Here is a 6,548-nt window from a genome sequence, read left to right as displayed (position 1 = left end):
AAAGCCAACACTATAGCTCACATTTTAGAGTGATTTAGTTTGCTTTGTTTGACTATCAAGCTGCAGATCTATATTTTCAGGACAATTGCTGGTCTGCTCTGTAAAACAGCAAGTTCCTGCCCAAAAGACCCCACGAGAATAAGGGAGCTGGAGACAGGCAGGATTAGAGCTCCATCTTAAACAGAAATCATTATGATATTGTTAATTGGGCTCCAAAATACAGCAGAGAATGGTCTTTGTGCACAGGAAATGAGACACCACTTCAAAAAGACAAAAAAACCCCAAGTCAGCAACACAGAAGCATACAAGGAACATCTGGAGGAAGGCTCCTGGTGTGGAAAGGCTGCAGGACATGGCATGTTTGTGCACACCTTGCTTCAAAAAGTCCAGTAAAAAAAACTTGAATTTGCATTTAAATGAAATTCGCATCTGTGGATGCGGGGTCAGCAGCACACTTTGGTCTCTGTCTTTTCCTTTTTACTTTCATCTGAATGATTTTTCTTACGCATTTATCTATCATTTTGAAAAATTCAACACCTCCTCCAGCTATCACCACAGTCAACTTGTCTTAGCACTAGCCAAATTGGAAAAATTCTAGAAAAATAGAAATTAGCAGGAAAAACATGTAAAAAAAAGTGCTCACAGTCTAGAAAAAGGTAGGTTCCTGCAGAACTGGGGCCCTAGTTTCCAATGCACGTCCCTTGTAGGAACATTCCACTTCTTTACATAGAACAGGCTTCTTAAGTGGACAACCACATAAAAGGAAAGTTCAGTGCATTAACATACCATATTTTAGCTCTTTGGCATTGTGACCATGCAAAAATTCCATAAAGTATGTTTTAAAGCTTATTTACCCTTCCTGAGACAGACAGGAATACTGTATATTGTGGCAGCTGGTCACTACTGTTACAAGTGTCTATCGCTACCTTTGCTGGAAAAAGAAAAAAATATGTACATTGCCTTATTTTTTAAATAATAAGAGTTAATAACTTAGGTGAGGTGCTGACAAGGTGAAGGAGTTGACAGCAAAGTGATAATTTAATCTCCAGTGCCTGAGGAGAGGAGTAAGCAATGTGATGGAGCCTTGCACTGTACAGTGGCACTGAAGCTTGGGACAAGCACAGGACAGGTGTCAATGCACGGTTAGACGGTGTGAGGGCAGTGGGTGGCTTTGGTAATTAAGGACCACGGACCCTGCTTTAGCTAATAGGAGCTCTGGTTGATTGCAGTTCAGGTGACTGCTGCTGTCTCAGATTGCCTGGCAAGTCTGAGCTGGGGCTGGTGGCTGGGAGAGACCGACTTTAGTTTGGGTTTACTTTAGTTTGGTTTAATTGTGTTCTGAACACAGCAGCAAGAATAAGAGAAAAGATTTTTTTGCCTTGGAACCCACTCCATCCCCATGCCTGTGCCTCAGCAGTGGGCAGGCTCCCAAGTACAACCGCTGTAGCCATTAAAGAGTCTATCAGGCACCAGCCCTTTGTTCCCCCGAATGTAAGAAATCTGCAGGAATGCAAAAATTTAGGAGCTTGTCTTTCTTCCTAGAAAGTGGGGAAAAATAATGCAGTGGGGAGCGTTAACCAGGGGGAGGTGACTGGAAATACACTGAATTCAGTCCATTCACTGGAGCCTCGCTGCACATGGCTGTCTTCCTGTGCTCACCAGGGATGCTGGTACCACCCTCTGCTTCACCCCAAAGGAATTTCTGTTCTAGTGAGGGTGGTTTTAGAAACCTACATGGCAATTTGGCACTAAATTATGGCTTCAGCCCTCTCCCAGGAAAAGGCAATAGCACTGGGACGCTGCCTAGGGAAGCTTTTACATCCCTACGTGTGTGTGCGCGTTGTGCATAGCATTTTTTTCTGTGGTTATGGGATGGCCACACTCATTCTCAATGGATGGGCTGGCAGCACTAGCTTTTACAGCCTGGCTCTGCCACGGCACGTGTTCCTTAAGTGAGTACCTGCTCCAGTGAAGGGATTTGATCATCGTTTCAGTGTCTGAGCGTCATCTACTCTGCTGCTAGCAACATTGGGTTGCCTTAGCTACATGAGTCATGGTAACGCAGCACAGCATCCATGAGGAGCTGCCAGGAGAGGCCCACTGCCTGAGGTCAAGGCTGAGGACGGGTAGGGCTCACAGTGTGGAAAAATGTAAAAAAATGGGGGTTTGGAGAGTTACCTCCTCTGTGGCTCTCCTTCCGTGCTCATTGGCATCACCTGCTAGTTTTCCTTCAGGATTTAGCAATGCATTTATCCTGCCAAGGTTTCTGACTGACTCCAACACTGCATCTCTCTCCCAAGAGAGGTGGGAGCTCCCAGTGTTGTTATCGTCCGTTGTAGGGTTCCCACTGCCATCATGTTTTTATTCCTGTTGTCACTCTGTAATCCCAGAAATGTGCATCTCCTCACCGCTGGGTCTGTCCCTGGAGAAGAACCCCTAATTTTGCTGATGTTATGCTGGTGTCTCAGAAGCAGAAGAAAATGGAGACTCATGACCATATAACTTATTTTGTTATAATGGCTAAAACATGAAATCTGTAGGGGAAAAAAGCTAGTTTGCATTGATGTTGTAATGCTGCCAGCCAAAGTCGATTAGTAACAGAGAAACATTGCACTGTAAATTGTTGCCCTCCAAGCCTAGGTGCGTCCACAGGAGCATATGGCTGGAGCTCAGTATAGTGGCCACAAGGTCTCCTAGGAAACTGGTCCTCAAAAATCTCCTAAATAGCAGTAAGCCAGGGGTGTGGGTTGCTACTGTGGAAAGGTTGTTAGGAGCAGCATTTCTTCCAAGCTCTTCACTGTTGTTTTTTGTTTTAATTTTTTCACATTTTCATACTCCCTAAAAAGCTTTTGTGTTTGGTTTGGTTTTTTGGTTTTTTTTTTGTTACTTTTAATTAGACTACTCCAGAATATCTCTAGGAAGGTTTTTGGTTCTAGTTCCTTATCATTCTTCTCCTTCAGAAAAGTTCTGGGAGAAACTGGTGTAATTGGGTTCCCCCAAACTTCACTAGTGAGGTGGTGGGTGCCCATCCTCTGCAAGCAGGTCCTCCTGGAGGGACGTGGAGCTCATCAGGGGTGGCTGGCCAGGATGGAGACCCCTGTGAAGGGGATCAGTCTCACTTTGTGTGTGTTTAGGTCTTTCCATTAGTACGGAGGGAGCTTGGGTACTTCACCCCAAGATGGCCAAGTTCAAGTGAAGAAGCTCTTCTTCTAGTGGCAGTTCACTTAGAAAGGTCTCAGCCAGGGAGATGAAGGCCACCAAGGCTGTTTGTTTAATATTACAGCAAATGAAATGCAGCAAGGCTGGAGCTTTGGGGTTAATTTAAACAAGGGCAGCAGCGGAAGCATCTTTGCTCAATCTGTGAGAATTCTTTTTCGTACTCTACGTAAGCCATGCATTAATCAGCAATGTTACGTAGCCCTGCTTGCTCAATTTACTAATATTTATCTGACTAAGACTCTTTTTTTTTCTTAAGCAGCTTGAAATGTCTCATCCCACTGATTCAGTGTGTTACCATTACATGTTGTAAAGTGCGGCAGACAGTCATGGAGCAGGCGTGAGGGGCTGGGGAAAAAAAAGATGTCATTTCCAGTAAGGCAGTTCTTGGTTGTTCTCTGAAGGAGACAGACAAATAAGGATCTCGGGCACTTAAATTCAGTACTGGGATTATAAATTGGGGAGCAGGGTGTGTATTTTCCTCTGCCTTTCCCCAGCAGCCTGTGCATCACTGTGTGTGTAGTATGTCCTGGACATCATGTAGATGTTTAGTTTGGTTTAAAAAAAATAATAAAAGGAATAAAAAGACACTTGTGTTATATGGTCTTTTGAGCTGTTGGTTTTGTGAACTGCTCCAATCTGCCACTGATATGAATCTTTGAGTCTCTTGGCCCAACTGCAAGCCCATATGGCAGAATTAAAACAGGTGGAAAGTTGCTGCAAGGTCTGTGCATAGCTAGGCATGGCTTGGTTCCTCACTTGAACATGCCCAGATTCATCCTCACACAGGCAAGGGTGGTGTTGACCCAACAGCCTGGGTTTGGTCCAGGGCCTCTGTCTCTGACAGACTTGGACTTATCCTGTTCTCACACTTGTCTTCAGAAAGCAGCTTGCTGAACGTCACAGGGGGATCCATGAATACCATGAGGCTCATGTCGGTGGGGAAGAGAAAGCCCAATCACCTGGCTGCCGTGGGACACACGATGGCTCAGTAATTCCCCTTTAATAAAGACTTCTGCTGAGAGCAGGAGAAGACCAGCTGTTTGCCAAGTGTTGCCCTGAAATATGCAGTTATTTATTGGTCCCTTTGAACACCACGAACATTTTTTCATGTCTGATGAGCTCAGGAGACAGTTTAGGCTACAGCTCATGATTTTAAAATGACAGGACATCCACCCTCCAAACCATCTGATTTCCCAAACCAAGTCTGTGCAAGACAAATATTTGGGATCTCTCTGAGACCTCAGCCCTAACTGACGTTGATGTGCTCCTTGCATATGAAGTCTCCAGTGATTACAGCTCATGCCATTCAGCCTGACATTGCCTGTCTGCTACCGCCCAGGCTTTTATTACCCTGGTGTGCTACAGCAATAACATTTATCGGTGATTATGTAGGGTCAGGCCTTCTAGTAACATGCTAACACCACATGCCAAACTGAAGGTCATCTCTCCAGATAACTTAGCCCTTTGAAATCTGCAGAGATTCATAAAGTGGCTGCTAACCATCTTTTTCCCAGTTTTGTCTATGTGTGGAGCGTCCAGCAGGTCCAGTACTGGTGATAGTATGTGAGCGATGTCCTGTGTCACGTCTGAGTACATCACTGGTCTGCACTGCATGGCGTCAGCATGGCATGTGTCCCACCATCCTGTCCCACCAGCTGGTGATTGGGCTCCCTGCTTCATGAATCCTCCTGGTCCTGCTTTCAACCTTTTTGCCTTTTTTGAACAGTGTGTAAACTTTAAGAGTAAACACTGACCAGCATCACAGGAACACATAACCACAACATCAGCAAACTTGAGGGATTGAGGGAGGGAGATGAGGTCATGCTACTGTCCAGATTTGGTGTCTCCTGCCTTCAAGTGAGCTGGAGAGCCGTCACAAACAAAATCCTTCAGCACATCATTCCCAGCAGTGACCAGGGTCGGGCTGCAAGGAGGGACTGGAGGGGAGCATCCTTTCCCCCGGGGCAGCCATCAAGTGCAGGAGGGCAGACAGTAGCACTGATGTCATATTTCACATCATCCTTTGGCTGTCAATTTTTCTTTCTGATGCTGGGACACTGCATTGTGGCAGGTGTGAAGGGAAGAGGGTTTTTTTGTGCTATCTGCCCTTTCTGGAGGTTTTTTTGCCTCCTTGCAAATGTTCTAATTACCCTGACATTTATCTGCTATGACTTCCCTGCTGCTCCCCCTAAACCCACACTCTGCCAGTGCAGCCAGTGGGAGTTGAGGCATCGCATTGCCTCACTGGCAGTGCCTAAGAAGGCTGGAGGGAAATGAGTGCCTGATACAGTGGTTAAAAAAAAAAAATGCTCACCATGCTCAGTTTCAGATGCTCGAATGAAATAATAATAAAAAAACCAAACACACAGGGGAAAACAATAACCCTAAAACTATAAAAAGAATATGAATCAACAATGTGTATTTTTCCAGCTTTGATTGACTTTCCCAAATCTGATCTGTTGGTGATTTATTTCCCAACTCCATCCACCAAATAAAAGGGAATGGGGCAGGTTCAGCAGCCTAGAGCCGTAGAATTTGTTGCATATAAACTCCAGTTGCCACCCGGTTTGTACCTGTCCTTTGCCTTCTGTGTCATACAGTGAGAGGTAACGGCAGCCCACTTGCTCCATGGTTCCTGACATAATATTTGCTAATGGGGATAATATGCAAAAGCCAAATTCTTTTTTTTCCTGTCTATTACTCACACCGCCTCATGTTTGAACTCCCAGCCACACCTCGGCAAATATTTGCAATAAGTAACTCAAAGCATGTCCCAGCCTTGGGTCCTGGGGCCAAGCCCAGCCGTCCCGCTGTAACTCAGGCTGGTCCGAGGGCTGGAGCTGGGGACTGAAGTGAGCAGCAATTACTGTTATTCTCCTCCTCACAGCCTCCAAGCTGCTCAGCTTAACCAGGAGGTTGGAAAGTTTTGGGCCACTCACCACAAGAAGGATGTTGAGGCTCTGGAGCGAGTCCAGAGAAGAGCAACAAAGCTGGTGAGGGGGCTGGAGAACTGGCCTTATGAGGAACGGCTGAGAGAGCTGGGCTTGTTTAGCCTGGAGAAGAGGAGGCTGAGGGGAGACCTCATTGCTCTCTATAACTACCTGAAAGGAGGGTGTGGAGAGGAGGGAGCTGGCCTCTTCTCCCAAGTGACAGGGGACAGGATGAGAGAGAATGGCCTCAAGCTCCGCCAGGGGAGGTTCAGGCTGAACATTAGGAAAAAATTTTTCATAGAAAGGGTCATTGGGCACTGGAACAGGCTGCCCAGGGAGGTGGTTGAGTCACCTTCCCTGAAGGTGTTTAAGGGATGGGTGGACAAGGTGCTGAGAGGC

This window comes from Phaenicophaeus curvirostris, chromosome 5 (assembly GCF_032191515.1).
Source record: "Phaenicophaeus curvirostris isolate KB17595 chromosome 5, BPBGC_Pcur_1.0, whole genome shotgun sequence".
NCBI classification, from domain to species: domain Eukaryota; kingdom Metazoa; phylum Chordata; class Aves; order Cuculiformes; family Cuculidae; genus Phaenicophaeus; species Phaenicophaeus curvirostris.
Note: the sequence above shows the minus strand (reverse complement) of the source record.